This window comes from Oryctolagus cuniculus, chromosome 11 (assembly GCF_964237555.1).
Source record: "Oryctolagus cuniculus chromosome 11, mOryCun1.1, whole genome shotgun sequence".
Lineage (NCBI taxonomy): Eukaryota > Metazoa > Chordata > Mammalia > Lagomorpha > Leporidae > Oryctolagus > Oryctolagus cuniculus.
The window spans coordinates 70,003,852-70,020,102 of NC_091442.1; the positions used below are offsets into that span (position 1 = coordinate 70,003,852).

A 16,251-nucleotide genomic window follows, 5' to 3' on the forward strand; every position below is an offset into this window, starting at 1 on the left:
GAGGTCTCCATCTGCTGGTTCACTCCCCAGTTGGCTGCAACGGCCGGAGCTGCGCCAATCTGAAGCCAGGAGTTTCTTCTGGGTCTCCCACGCGGGTGCAGGGACCCAAGCACTTGGGCCATCTTCTACTGCTTTCTCAGGCCACAGTAGAGAGCTGGATCGGAAGAGGAGCAGCCAGGTCTCAAACTGGTGCCCATATGGGATGCCAGCGCTTCAGGCCAGGGCGTTAGCCCACTGCGCCACAGCGCCAGCCCCTATGAAAAAAAATTTTTTTTAAAGATTTTACTTATTTGACAGGTAGAGTTACAGGCAGAGAGAGAGAGAGAGACAGAGAGAACGGTCTTCCTTCCGTTGGTTGACTCCCCAAATGGTTGCAATGGCCAAAACTGTGCTAATCCAAAGCCAGGAGCCAGGAGCTTTCTCTGGGTCTCCCATGTAGGTGCAGGGACTCAAGCACTTGGGCCATCCTCCACTGCTATCCCAGGCCACAGCTGAGAGCTGGACTGGAAGAGGAGCAACCAGGACTAGAACCTGGCGCCCATATGGGATGCTGGTACCGCAAGCGTAGGATTAACCTAGTGAGCCACAGCACCAGCCCCCCCCCTCCAAATTTTTTAAAACTATATTGTTAACCTATGTTTTTAAGTATGAGTAGTATCTAAAGAGTTTTGTTTTCCTGAAGTCTATCACAATATGTTTATATTGGATGCTAAAGAAAAAAGTATTCAGTGACTTACTGAGAAGGGAAAGAAAAACATTCACAACTTACAACATTGAAAGACTTTGTTGTTGCTTCATAAACATGCAGCAGAAGCAACTTAGCATGTATTCTGAAAACACATTTGATTTTGTTACTAGAATTTTTGAAGAGGCACTGTTCTTTATGAGTTCCTGCCCAGCCTGTTGCTGGTAATCACCGCCTTCAGTTGACGTGTGAAGAGTAACCCCACACTACACTCTTCCATGTGTCCAGTGGTGTCCTTAGTGTCCTGTACTGGCTTCAGCGAAAACTTTCTAGGCAGATGATCCTTTTTCTCATGTTGCATAGTACCAGGTCATTTTTGGGATTTCCTATCAGAAAGTTGGGAATTATAGGGAGATTAAAATCATTCTTAAAAGATTTATGGTGCTTGGGATTAGATTTTTGCATTCTTGAATGGATCTATCTGTTCAAAGTTTGTCAAATTCACAACAGGTCTTTTGATTTTGCAAGTGATAGTTTTTTTATCTTGCATCTCCTGAAGAAATTTTTTTACTGTATTTCAGTAAAATTTCATAAATATATTGAGTTCTCTCTCTCTCTCCTTTCTCTCTCCCTCTCTCTCCTTTCTCTTTCTCTCTCTCTCCTTCCCTCCCTCCCTCCCTCAGTGATTACATACATAAACTGTAGAGCCAGAAAATTTGGGTCCAAGTCAAGCACTGCACCCACCTAGATTTGTGACTTTAGGTAAGCTTTTCACCTCTTCTTGTCTTGGTTTTTTCATTTGTTGATGGAGGGAATGCTCTTCCTCATAGCACTGTAGTGAGTTACTACAGGTAAAGCCTGCATAAAAATGCCCATGTGGAGTGAACACTTCAAAAATTGTCTCACAATGCTTTGGAGAAAAGTCAGCAGGTGGGCATTTGGAGAGTGAACCAGCAGATGGAGTCAGTCTCTCTCTCTCTCTCTCTCTCTCTCTCTATATATATATATATATATATATCTACCCCCCAATTCTGCCTTTCAAATAAATAAAGGAATATAAATAAATGAATAAATCTTTAGACAATTCCCTGAAATGGGTAAATGCAAACTCCAGAATTAATAACTACATTGGACAATTTATCACACCCTATTTTAACACTCTTTGATGGCTCATATCATCAACTGTGACTATATTTTAATAAATCAACAGCTGGTTTAATGTGCCCAATAGATTGTCAATTTTTTGTTTTATAATTTTTCTGCTAAAGTAGCAGGATTTTCTGTGTGCTTTTTAAGTCTTTTTTTTCCTTCAATGTTATTTTTCACAGTTCAGAAGCATGCTGCATTTAACTAACATGGCCTACAAATTGTAATATCTTAACTCATGGGAAAATATAAAACCAACTCAACAGTTAGAGATGCCACTGAATTAACAGAGTGGAACTGAGACCCAGAAACACAACCAACAGCCACAATGGTCTAAGCACAACTCCCTCAAAGGACCTTAATTAAGATACATTAGAATTCTGGATGCAGCTGATAGAAGTGAGCCAAGTCACCCTATCACTGTTGGATCCCTCACCCCTTAGTAGGACGTAACTGAAAACAGTCAACTTTTCTTTATTCCTTATAGAGGTTCCACATGTTTGGAACATAGCAACAGAGCTTAGGTAGGATAAACTAGGATTTGTGGATCATGTCCAAATAATGAAAAAAAGAAATATTTTTCATTTTTTTTGAAGATTGTGTACAAACACAATTGGAAGCATACTTTTTTTTACAGATTTGAATTTTGGAAACAGAAGAGTTTAAATTGATGGCATTTCTACCTACTTCATTTATCAAATATTTATCAAGAAACTCTATGTCCCCAGCACAGTCTGGACATTTAAAACCAGCAGTGAAATAAGAATGGCTAATTCCCTGCTCTCTGACAGTACACGTTTCAGCAGAGGGAGACAGAGAGAAAACAGGTGAGTGAAGAGGTATCCTGCAACAGGTAGTGGTAAGTACGAAGGAGAAATACAGCCAGTGTCTGAGAGGGTGGGATGCAGTTTTAAGTAGAGTGGTTGGGGAAAGCCTCACCAAGAAGGCAGCCCTCTGCAAGACCTGCAGGAAGTGAGGTCCTTCCAAGGGAAGAGCATTTCAAAGAAACCAAGGGAAGCAAAACTCTGTGGTGGGACATGTGTGGCATGTGTGAGGAGCAGCGGCAAGGCCAATGTGGCTGGGGAAAGTGAGCAAGGGAGGGTGGAGCCGGATACGGCATCAGAGAGGCAAAGGGAGAGCACAGAAACCCTACAGGAGCTTGGGCTACCTCAAGGACTTTGGCCTTGACTCTGGCAGATGGGAAACGGCTGGGCAGTGTTGAGAAGGATGACATGATCTTGGCTTGCAAAGAGATCAGCATGGTCACTGTGCAAAGGCTGTTTCTGCAATTCAAGGACGAGATGACGATGGCCGTGACGATGTGAGGGGCAGCAATGAGGAGTGGGTGGAATCTGGATATTTGTCATGTGAAATCAACAAGATTTGCATATAGATGTGAGAGAGATGCAAGAGAATAATCAAAAATGACTCCAAGTGATTGGTCAGAGTGAGAGAAAGCCTGAAGTTACTGAGAGGCTCCGGGAGGCATTTCACACATTCAGCAATGGGTAATCAAATATGAGAAGCTTGCTTCTTGGCTATCTAAGCAGTAGTGGAGAGCAAACAATTTGCTTTAAGATTCATCTCTGTCCTCTGTAGATTCCTTGTACCTGCTTGCTTCTATAGCCGAGGCATTCTTCAACTGCTGTTTTAACCAAGCTTGACTGTGAACGTCTACAAGAGGTCTAGAACCTCAATACTACTTTTAGAAAAAGCAACCAAGTAACAATAAGAATATCCTTTCTGCTTCTAATATCTACAGAGAGTCCCAAAATAGAGCTAAATCTGTCTATAGTTGTGTGGCAGGTCACTGAAGGGCAGCGCATGGCAGGTTTCATTGCAGTTAGTTCTGAAACAGGTAGTGGCTTAAGTGTCTCCACGCTCTTTGGGTCTAAGTATAAACTGACACAAGGGAAAAACAACGATTCTTGCATCAGGTATGCCTTTATGTGCAAAACTACTTCAAAAAGCATGAATATCCAGATGACAACTGAACACTGAAAACCGTGGTAGTAACACCAAGAAATGACACATAGGTGAAAAGAAAGAAGTGTAGGCATGAATGTGGAGCAACAGACTAATGGGAAGAAGGAAATTTCAAGCAATGCAAAACTCACAGTTGAGGTTAAAAAGCCAGATGTCTGCTGGAAGAAGAGTAGGCAATATCAATGGGTAACTCCCGGGCAGCACACACACAATAACAGGAAGTGGTGGGGCCTGCGGTGTCCTGCAGGGCCGGGTGGGTTGGGGGTATGGGTGTGTGTAGGGTTGCGGAATAATGGAAAGTGGCCTGTGGCTGTAACATAGAACTGGGAGGGAATACAGTGTGGCCAGATTTTTGCCTTATTTCCAGGAAAGCCAGAAATCTGGATATTTACATGAAATGGTGGCATTTAGTTCACATTTTCGAAAAGTAGTGTGTAAGCCAAACAAAACCTATCTGTAGGCTGCTTTTGGTCTATATCTTCTAACTTTGCCATTTACAACCAAACACTTAATCATTGACTAAAAGGAGCTATTATATTCCTATCTACTAGGACAATTATTTCTCTTACACAGAAAAAATTGTTCTTTTTTATACAGGACCTGAGGCTTCTGTTTGCGTAGAAAGTCAATGTTCTAATACAAAAGAATAAAATGACTATAAACTAAAAATAATTCCTTACATTTTTAGGTTTTATAAGAATGAAAGTTACCAATGTTTGTTATTGTTCTTGCATAAATCTCAACTGAAAGTTGAGTCTGCACTAAATAAGAATGATGCAGAATAAGGTAGAATTAGGCTCCGCTAATTTGACTTCATTTGACTAAGGCTGTTCATGAGGATCTTCCCTAGTAATTAAGTTTCTCAATGGTTCTATCTAGAAATCTTCACTGAAGCAGTAATGGCACTCGAAGGGATAGATTTGGTGGAACTCAATTCATTCTGATAGCCTAAGCTGACCCTTGAGCGCTGATTTAGGCTCAGTAATGTAAAGTGGCTTTGGGAAGGGCTCTGCCTCCCAGAGAACTTTCCTGTGAGTATCTTGCCCTGTGGGGGCTTTATTTCCACACATACCTGGAGACTTGTGGGAGGTGAAGTCTTCCTTTTTCTCTTCTGATATAACTGAGAGAACAGACATCCTCCAAGTGTGGATCCGTCTTGAAACTCAGACTCACCAATACCTTAGGTAGGAGAGTGAAGTTTTCCTAGCAGGGAAAGGTGCTGAGTGAGAAATACCCTAAAGTAATGGCAGAACTCCTGAAGTCTGGAAAGGGGAGGAGCTGGCAGGGTCAGGGTGTGTCAGTTCTGCCTAGAACAGGAATTCAGATAGAGCCTTCCAATCACTTTGGATAAACTCAGAAGGCAGCTGAGTGCGTTGTGGGATTTGATGTATAGTGGGTTGATGGGCTTATTGAGGACAGGGAGCTGGTTTTGAATGTCTTTTATGTTTTTGTTTTGTTTTTTTTTTTTTTTTTTGCAATGCCAAGAAGAGGGTTAGGCACACATCTTAGATGGAGTCAATACTCAAATAAATGCAGTGTATTCAGTTGGGTTTGTGACCCCCAACATCAGACTACTGTATATTATTATTTGATGTTTCAAATTCATTTATGTTCTACAGTATTGAAAGGTTCACACATACATTTCTTGTCAACATCATTCAACAGGTCTCTACATTTTTTTTTCTAGATCTATCCTAGACACATTAAATACACAGATTAAATGCCAGCAAGTGTTCCTAGATGGCATTTTCAACAGAACTGAAATATGCCCCCTTAGAAGCAGCAAATCAGTTGTTTTAAATATTTTTATGCAAACATGTTTGAGATTCCTATATTACTTTTGCTTTTTTCTTAAATCAGAGCAAATGTAAAAGAGCAAAACTGAACTATTTGTAATCTCCGCAAGTGATCACTTACTGTTGTTGTGTTAACACCTTAAGGGTACTGAAGGATCTAGGACTTCTTGGTTAATGTTCTGTGGCTTGAAACAGCCACAACTGTGCCACGACTTTGATATCCCTTTCTTGCTCTGTTAATTTCTCTGTTTCCTGTGAATTAACAGTGGACCTTTTTCTACCATCCTCCCATCTCTGTTAATTTACTAATTCTAATAAGCAGTGGCTGGGGAAATGAGATTTTTGATTTTCCTGGAAGGGCTTATCGAACAATAATAACACAGACTTATTTGGCACTTTTTGCATGCTAGGCTCTGCCTGTGCGTTTTGAATAATCTTATGTACTTCTCATCTGAGGCCTATGGTGAATATACTATTCTCTGGTTGAGGAAGCTGAGACACAGAAAGGTTGAGCAACTTGCCCAAGATCAAACTATTAGTACGCAGCAGAGCCGCCACTTATACTCTGGCCATCTGACCTTGGTATTGTGCTATGGATTGTTTTTGAGCGAACGGACGATGAATCTTTTAACAGCATGCATGGATTGCAATGCATGGATTTTGTGACAATAATTGTGCTTATCTAGAAACCTTTAAAAAAAAAGTCTCTTCTGGTCCTTGACTGTATTCTGGATTGCCAATACTGCTATGTGAATGACCTCTGAAAAAGTCAGGCTTTCGGTACTTTACATGTAAGAAAGGCATTTACATTTTCCAGCTTAGTCTCTTCTCAAGATGAGTTTTAAAAGCTGAGTGTAGGTCTTGTTTTCATATTGTCCCAGCAGTGATGATTCAAAAGTTCATCAAGGTCTCTAGGGAGTTAAAAATTTATCAGCTGCTTGAAATGAAACTAGAAAATTACTTAGAATTTAGACAGATGAACAATGTTATTTAACTTCACCCCACTGCCATCCATGCATATTCCCAAATCCTTATAGGAAAATTTAATTACCAGGGAAAAGATGCCTGGAGAGCCGTGAAGGAAAAAGTGGGGTGGAAAAGCTTGGCTCACGGGGAAGCTGACCCATGGAGCTTGGCGATCTACTCCTCAATTCAGCACATCTCACTTGGAGAACCTTGGGGGCCATTTGCTGACGTAGGCTAAGAAGTCATAAGATTGAGGTTGAAAGCCACTGTGAAGATTGGGTCCTTCTCGCAAATAAGGAAGTGTCACAAGCCCTGCTGCAGGTGCTAGCGAGCTGTGTGTGTGCGCAGTGATTTCACCGTCACTTTGTAGGACCCTGCAGGGTGTTAGGATACCAGTGCTTCCCCACGACTTAACACAGAGCCCCTCTGGATACTTTTGCTGCCACTTACCTTCACGTGAAACTCTTTTTATTTAAATAAATAAAGAGAAGGATGCCTTTCTCTTTTTGCTGCCTTACCAGACTTGGTTATTCTTGTTAAATAACTGGGTTATGGTTGTTTAGTCATCTAATTGAGCCAATTGGATTCTCAACCCACAACAGCATTAGATAAAGGGGAATATTTATCAAAAATGCCTTGTTGACTTTTTAGTTTCAAGGAAGAAAGCTCACCGAGACCATGGTGTTGATACTTTGATGCTGCTCTCTAAGATCTGAAATATACAGTCATTTCTGGGCCTTGGGTAATCTTTCTCTCCCAAGTTAGATTCTTAGTCAACACTTCTGCTTACAAATATGATGGTTTTTGACTGAAGTATATTTAAAAATGTGTCATTTTAGTCCAGTTCACATTCTTGATAGAACACTGCTTTGCATAAATCCTCTAGGCCTTCACTGGTTGCACAGATGCTGTCTTAGTAGCTCAGTAGCTAAAGGAAGCAGTTCTGTTCAACAGATAGGCTCATCAGGGCCAAGCTGCAAAACAGCACCACGAAAACAGGGCTGCAGTCAAAGAGGAAGAGGCCCTAGCTCTGTGAGGGTTAAGCATGCTGAGCCCAGACTTCCATTGAAGGAACTCTTCCATCTTTCCACTCCCTAGCTGTTGAGAGGTGGTGTACAAGTACTACCTGAGAAGCTGAAGGTGCCACTGTGTGGTCCAGTGAAAATGTGTAGACAGAGAGTGGAAGGTCAGGGTCTGGCCTGCCTCCATATCCACACAGCGTATACGCAGTCTGTGCTGAGTGGGGAAGGGTAAGCTTGGGCATCAGAGTTCCCTGAACCCATCTCCATCCATTGCCAACTACTTACAAGTGCCCTGACTATTCCGTCTCCTTGTCTCCGAAGTCAGGACAAATACCTGGGTTGTTGTGAGGACTCTAGGAGATGGTTCAGGCAGAACACTTAGCATAAGCCTGACTGAGCTCAGGAGTAAAGCAACAGGAGGAATTCTTTTCTCCAACACATACATTTATTATGTGAAAAGTTTGGCAGCTTCATCATTCCCTGGGAATGAGGCAATGGAGAAGGAATCGCAGGCATTGGCATGAGAGGAGACAGAAAGTGTACGGGATGCAACAGCTAGTGAGATGGAGAACACAGAGACAAAGAGGCAGAGAGAATGCGTAGCTGAGGCACGTTCCAGTGCAACAGTGTCGACTGTAAGACAGTAGTTTGACTCCAGCATCAGAGCTGTGTCTTTCTAGGATTTGTTTTCTAATGCAGGTCCTCACCTCATTACACATCATCATGGACCTCTTCTTCCTTATAAAGACTTCTAGAAAGTTTCTCCCATCTCCTCCTTTCTCATTCTTGCCCTTTCCTTACATCAATTTGTTGTCCCTCCCTCTCAGCAAGACCCCCACCGTGATTTACTGATCCTATCTTGTTTTCTTCAACCATCCCTCTTTTTAGCCTGCCAGTTACTTGATTTTTGCACCTCCCAGGTCATAAGGAAACTATTTTTGTTTTCTTTCTCTGGAAAGCAATCCTCTTTTTACTGGCCACTTAACAAGCCCCCTTCTAATCTCTTCTTCAGATCTATGACTATGTGCCTTACTGATAGTTCATTATTTCTTGGCTATGTTTTTTATTATTTCTGCCAGTTGGTGATGTTGACCAAGGGCCATTCAACAACACATGTGCTCAGTGTAAATGTTTGCTTTACAGATCTCTAGTTTTTGTATTTCAAAACCTTTGTTACAGAATGTTTTGTCTGAACAATAGATCTGTCCCATAGCATCTTGTGAGAGCAAAATAACACACCCAATTTGCTGTCTGTAATGATATCTAATGCAGCTTTTCATCTGTTAAGGATATTTTAGAAAATAAAAGTGTTAAAAAGTAACCAAGAGGGGCCGCCGTTATGACATAGTGGGCTAAAGCTCCACTTGTAGTGCCGGCGTCCCATTTGAGTGCTGGTTCGTGTCCCAGCTGCTCCTCTTCTGATCCAGCTCAATGTTATGGCCTGGGAAAGCAGTAAAAGATGGCCCAAGTGCTTGGTCCCCTACACCTGTGTGGGAGACCCGGAAGAAGCTCCTGGCTCCTGGCTCCTGGCTTCTGATTGGCTTAGCTCTTGCCATTATAGCCATTTGGGAAGTGAACCAGTGAATTGAAGACTTCTCTCTCTATCTGTCTCTCCCTCTCTCTGTCTGTAATTCTACCTCTTAAATAAATAAATAAAATCTTAAAAAAAAAAAAAAAAAAGCAGCCAAGAGCTATTTAACAAATTATCCAATCACCTTAAAATGATTTTTCTTGCTTTGGCTCAACTAGTTGAAGACAAAAAAAGTGGATTTTTTTTTTTTTTGCTTAGATTATTCATTGATTGTTCATTCTATCTAAATGAGCCAGCCCATTGTTTACTCAGACTTCAACTTGAATAACAGTTGTAGACAGGGAGCCTCTGCGGGGTGGCCATGTTGACAGAACACTTCCTTCTACTGCCTTAGACTCCTCCCTTGTTCCATTCACTTGAGACAGTTGGGGCAGATTTGCTTCCCTAAGACAAAGAGGAAATAATTGACTTGTGTTTGGACTTTTTGTGAATTGAACAAGGTTGAATTTTTTTTTTTTGATTGCTTATTTATTTTAGAGGTAGAGTTACAGACAGAGAGAGGGAGGAACAGAGAGAAAGGTCTTTCCTTTGCTGGTTCACTCTTCAAATGGCCGCAATGGCTGGAGCTGGGCTGATCCAGAGCCAGGAGCCATAAGCCAGGAGCCAGGAGCTTCTTCTAGGTCTCCCACATGACTGCAGGGATCCAAGGACTTGGGCCATCTTCTACTGCTTTCCCAGGCTGTAGCAGAGAGCTGGATCAGAAGAGGAGCAGCTCAGGCATGAACCAGCGCCCATATGGGATACTGGTACCTCAAGCAGATGTTTAGCCCACTATGCCACAGTGCCGGCCCCGGCAAAGTTTATTCTTAAAGAATAGACTCAAATCATTCTTGGGGCCATAGGAATTTTTTTCTGCAAAGTTCCAACATGTCAGTCTTGTCCAATTTATGGCATATGCTTTTAGGAGTACTTGGAACTAATCTCATAATAATTTGATTTGGAAAGTGGTCAAAACTTAGTTCTTACGTTACTGCCTCCTCTACTCCTACCTGTGGCTCAGTTTTGTTCATCTCACTGTTCTCACTGTTCTCATTTAGATAGGAAGCTTGCCTTGGCCAGCAGGTGACTGGAGAGCAGCAGAAAGCACATAGCCACTTAAGCATGGGAAGAGTCACTGAACTGTTCGTTTTAATAATGTTCTTAATGGTAATAATGAGATTGAGATGCTCATGGCAGCCACCTGCTCAGATCTCTACCTAGTGCTGAAAATAGCAACTGCACAGACTTAAGAGCTAGGCTATTTGCCTTTGTATTCGTTTCCTGTGTCGTAACCTGAGGAATGTTAGTTAGCTTGAGAGATGCTCAACTAGGTGAAGTATATTCAAATGTTCCCAAATTTGAAAAACTCTGAAACCTGAAATCCTTCTGGTCCCAAGCCTGTTGGATATGGGATACTCAGCCTATGCCTCATTTTCTGCCCCAGAGTGATGGGCAAATTCTTTTTATAGACCACTGGGAAAGAATATGCTAGAGCAATCTTTTTGGATTCTTAGCTTTCTCGAACTGTTATCTCTGAATTATACGTCATTCCAGCTGCCCATTTAATGAGCCTTGTTACAAGACATCTAGATAAGCAGCTTTAAAATCTGTGTATGCTTCTGAAACCTACAGGTAACAGGGAAAATGCCTGATCTTTCTATAACCTTGGCCTCTCTTTGCTTCGAAATCAGAGCCTGCTCTTGGGCTCTAGAGGAAGCTGTCCAGACTCCCTTTAGCACCACCCTTAGCTACTCCTGGAAAGCACCTTCCAGACAGCTTCTTTGCTGCAGTCTTTCTCACCCTCTGTAGCCACGTGGGTGCACATACCTGGCCTTGAACTTCCCTCGGGTCAGATCCCTGCTCGCAAGTCTCAGTGCTCTCTTGCCTCCATCTGCACCACACGTGAGCGTCTCTCTCCTGCTTTCATTGTAGCCCACAAGGTCCAGATCATAGGCCATTTTCTCCAGAAACCCCACTCTGACTCTTCCAGCAGATTCATAACCTCCTAGCCCTCTGGAGTCACAGGGCATTTAGATTCTGTCACCTGCACTCTTCAGTTCTTAGCTACAGATGTTCCTCCATGTATGATGAGTTACCTGCTCATTAATCCACACTTAGCAGGAAATAACATGAGTTGAAAAGTCACTGAAGGCCCTTAACCTGCCACCCATCACAGCTGAGCAACACAGCCCACTGCAGAGCATCTGTTGTATCCCCCTGTACCTGCAGGGCTGACGGGGAGCTGGATTCGCTGCAGCTCTTTAGCATTGCGAGAGGATCCTATTACATATTGCTAGCCCAGGATAAGATCTAAAACTCTGTATTTGGAGTATGGTTTCTACCCAATTCCTATTGCTTTTGCACTATCATAAAGTCAGGAAATCATTAAGTTGATCCCTCCTAAGTCGGGGACTCTCTGTTTATGTTACCCTCAGTATCAGTTGGGATCTGGCAGAGAAAACATGACATGGTAAGAATTTAATTAAAGGACTATGTACAATAGAATGGGACAGGTGAAGGGAAATTGACAAGGGGAAATGAAGTACCCTGGAGCTTTCAACAACAGGAAACCCTTACTACCTCTAGGTTTGAAAGGGCACCGGGACTGGGTGTTTGCCAGCGACTGCTATAGCACAGTGTTGCCCGACAGGAGCTGAGAACTTCAGGCAAGGGGCTCAGCCAATCTGTGGCAGGTGACATTCCAGGCAGACAAAGGGCCTGACCTCATTGTGCCTGGGCTCTTTGGTCTCTTGCCAGTACCTGCCATTGGCCAAATCCAGCTGGAAGCCAGTGGACAAGGAAGCCCATTGATGCTCTCTGTAAATCCTCCTGTGGCACAGGGCAGGGTAGAAAAAAGCAGGAAGCGGACCTGAGGGGCCAAAGGAAAATACTGCTGTGCAACTCATGCCCTTGGCTGTGCTGTTGAACTGGTTCCTGGCTATGACTTTGTTCTCAAGCTAGACTGAAAGCTCCTTGAGAACAGAGATCGTGGCTTGCAGCTAACTTTTGATCTTCCACAGGGTTTAATGTGATATGCATCTTATAGGGTGTAAAAATATATCGACTGCTATATTGCAGATTGTGAGAAAAGAGTCACTTGCAATCCCCCACCTTGAATTTGATATCCCTTCAAGAATCTAACCCTCAGTTTCTCAACACATGCAACACAAATCTCAAATTCCTTAGCATGGCTTGGTACCTGCCCTTGGTGCCTCTGACTTTATCTGCATGACTTCCTCTCTCACTTACTTCACTGAGTAGTGTCATGTCTTAGTCCATTCTGGCTGCTACAATATAAAGCCATAAACTGCCTAGCTCATAAGGAACAGAAATTGATTTCTCGCAGTTCTGCAAGTGGAAGGTCCAAGATCAAGGCACTGGCAGATCTGATGTGTGGTAAAGGCCCCATTTCCTGGATCACAGCTGATGCCTGCCAGCTATGTCCTCGTGTGGTGAAGACCACTCTCTCCCTGCAGGCTCTTTTGTAAAGGCACCAGACCCAATTGTGAGGGCTCTGCAAGTTTGTTCTAACCACCTTCTAATACCATCACCCTAACGACTAGGATTTCAGCATATGAATTTTAGGGGCACACACACATTCAGACCATAGCCCCACTCCAGATAGTGTCAAGAATATGTTAGCTGTCTGTTGTTTACTGCTTAATTGGATAAAATAATGAGTTCCTAGTAGACTGAAGCTGAACTGCCTACATGTGATGATCTATCTTATCTTTTAGGCCTAGCACACACTAAATTCCTTGTAACTTTCTGGGATTGAATTTTTAATTTTTAAATGCGTGAATATGTTTTGAAAGAAACATTTTCTTATTCATTTTTTTTCTATGAGCAGTAATTTTCCCAGTGACAATTTTCTTCCTTATACAAGACTCACTTTTGAGCTCCTGGTAAATCCTACCTACCTACTTTTTATTTATAAACATACAAAGCAGAATTTTTATAATGGGCAATAGCCAAAGTGCACATTCTTACAAACTGAATGGAGCCCTAGAGCAGGACAATGTTATTAAAGTCATATCTACTCTGGTTGAGTTATAAGTTATGAAAATTAAACATGCTACTGTTTGTGAAAGAATTTCATACAGAGAGCAGCATAGAGGTGCGTGTTGTGGTACAGTGGGTTAAGCCACTGCTTGCGACTCTGGCATCCCATATGCAAGTGCTGGCTTGAGTTCCAGCTGCTCCACTTCCCATCCAACTCCCTGCTAATGGGCCTGTGAAGGCAACAGATAATGGCCCAAGTACTTGGGCATCTGCCACCCATGTAGGAGACCAGGATGGAGTTTCTAGATCTTGACTTTGGCCTGGCCCACACCTGGCTATGGCAGCCTTTGGGGAGTAAACAAGTAGATGGAAGATCTATTTCTCCTTCTCTCTCTGTGTTACTCTACCTTTTAGATAAATACATAATTAAAAAAAGTACCATATAGTTATACAATATAATAGATAATGATGCATTATAATAACAAAGCCCGAGGAGAGTAACTCCCAGAATTTACCTAGCCCACTCTTTCTAAAACCTCAAGCAGTGTATTTGCCCCTCTATCTCCATGACATTCATTCAAGTTTAGGTCATCAATGCTTAACAGATGAGAGAAATACAAGCAATGGCTAATATTTATGTAGATGGCAGTAAAAATTAATATAATTTCAATGTTATACCATTTATAATCAAGACAGCTAAGGATTAGATTAACCACAAATTTTTCCTTATGTTAAGCAATCAAAAAATATAAAAATGGAATTATACTTGTCAGGTCACAAAACAATATGCTAAGTAAAGTTCCCTAAGCATTTATCTTGTTCTCATTTTGATTAATGATTCCTTGTATTCCTTTGTCAGACAAAAGCCAAAGTGTGTTAGTGCTCCTTTTTCTCTTGTTTAATGTATAAATTATTACTAATTTGGAAATTAGTTAGCATTTTTCTTATTCGTAAGTAAGCAGTATTTAGCACTTATTGAAGTACTATGTAAATAATTTAAACAAAGAATTTTCAGAGTATATTGAAGTTAAATGTTTTACCTCAGATTTTTATGTGAGCATCAGTTTTTTGGAGTACAGCTGTAGTTTGGATATTGATTGGCCCAAAGTAGAGGTTTTTGTCCTCAAGGTCTGTTATTACATGTGTGTGACGAGGGGAATTAAACCACTTAGGATGTGTTTTTTAAAAATATTATGTATGTATGTGTGTATGCTTGTATTTCTCTACTTGAAAAGCTAAGTGGCAAATCTTCCATCTTCTGGTTTACTCTCCAAATGGCTGCAACAGCTGGAACTGGGTCAGGCTGAATCCAGGTGCCAGGAACTCCACCCAGGCCTCTCACATGGATAGCAGGGACCCAAGCACTTGGACCACCTTCTGCTGCTTTCCAAGGTGCATCAGCTGGAAACTGGATGGAAAGCAGAGAGGCTGGGACTTGAACCAGTGCTCCTGTAAGGGATTGCAGTTGGCTGCTTAACCTGTTGAGCCACAACACTGGCTTCCACTGTTTTCAGGTGGGGTCTTAGGGAGGTGATTGGATAGATTTGGGTCACTAGGTCACAGGTGAATCCTGATGCCTTTAGAAGGAAATCTAGACAGATAAGCACAGTCCCCTTTGCTCCTCAGCACTCTGCCAGCAAGAACGCAGTCACCAAAGGCCAAACCAATGGGGCCCAGCGAATCTGGGACTGTGAGCTGCCAAAGCTAAACTGAAATATACACCCTTTCTTTACTAAGTTAGTTGTCTCTCACATTTTGTCATATTGATGCAGACCTAATTCACGGACTTACTTAGAAATGGGAAAATGGTATGAAAATAATTGTTTTGAAAGGAAAGGTTGGTGCAGTGGTTAAGATGCCACTTGGGACACTCACATCCCATATCAGAATGTGTGGGTTCAAGTCCAGACTCCACGTTTTTTAAGATTTATTTTATTTGTATGAAAGAGAGAAAGGGAGCGATACAGAGAGTTTAGAAAGAGAACTTCCGGGCCGGCGCTGTGGCACAGCAGGTTAACGCTCTGGCCCGAAGTGCCGGCATCCCATATGGATGCTGATTCCAGTCCTGGCTGCTCCACTTCCAATCCAGCTCTCTGCTATGGCCTGGGATAGCAGTAGAAGATGGCCCAAGTCCTTGGGCCCCTGCACCCACGTGGGAGACCTGGAAGCAGCTCCTGGCTCCTGGCTTCAGATCAGTGCAGCTCTGGCCGTTGCAGCCAATTAGGGAGTGAACCATCAGATGGAAGACCTCTCTCTCTCTCTCTCTCTCTCTCTCTCTCTCTCTCTGCCTCTCCTCTCTCTCTGCCTCTCCTCTCTCTGTGTAACTCTGAATTTCAAATAAATAATTTAAAAAAAAAAAGAAAAGAAAGAGATCTTCCATCCCCCATATGGCCACACTGCCTGGAGCTGGGTGAGGCAAAAGCCAGGAGCCTGGAACTCCATCAGGGTCACCCAAGGGGTGGCAGAGGCCCCAGCCCTGAGACCCTCATGCCCCTTCCCAGGAGCATTAGCAGGGAGCTGGAGCCAAAGCAGCGCAACTGAGCTTGGAGATGGCACTTGGAGGATGGGGGATGCCAACTTCACAGGCAGAGGCTTAACAGACCACGAAAACACCAGAGTTGCATGTCTAATGTATGTCCTGAGAGGCAGCGAGTGAAGCCTCCAGTGGCCAGGTCCCTGCCACCATGCCAGAGAGCTGGGCATTTTGGAAGTGAACCAGCAGATGCAACAAGATCGTTTATCTGTCTGTTTCTCTGTCTCTCTACCTTTCAAATACAATGAAAAATGAACAAATGAAAGGGGGAGGAAGGAAAAGAACTGTGGACTTTGGTGAAGGTACAAAGTAGTACAATAGAAAGCTGCAATCAGACTGGCAGTCCGAGATGAGTTCAGGCTTGATCTCTGCTACTTGGTAGCACTTTACTTTTGGCTAATTTTGTACTCTTAAAATGTTTCTCCCAGTTGGATTTGAAAGTGTTATTCTCTGAGAACATGCATGGGGAACTTTTTTGGTAGGCCAGTTCAAGTCATGATTCTTCTAAAGGTACAGTACTGCATTGACTATTTAACTGTGGCTCA

At 42.6% G+C, this 16,251-nt stretch overlaps 1 protein-coding gene across 3 annotated transcripts in view; it reads left to right on the forward strand.

The window, feature by feature from the left end:
• The window catches only part of DYRK2 (dual specificity tyrosine phosphorylation regulated kinase 2), a 44,673-nt gene that overhangs the window by 10,767 nt on the left and 17,655 nt on the right, over positions 1 to 16,251 (forward strand). For all 3 annotated transcript variants that reach the window (XM_070052582.1, XM_070052585.1, XM_070052583.1), the window contains exon 3: positions 2,469 to 2,658. The gene's annotated coding sequence lies outside the window, so the exon portion shown is untranslated. The remainder of the gene's footprint in view (positions 1 to 2,468; positions 2,659 to 16,251) is intronic.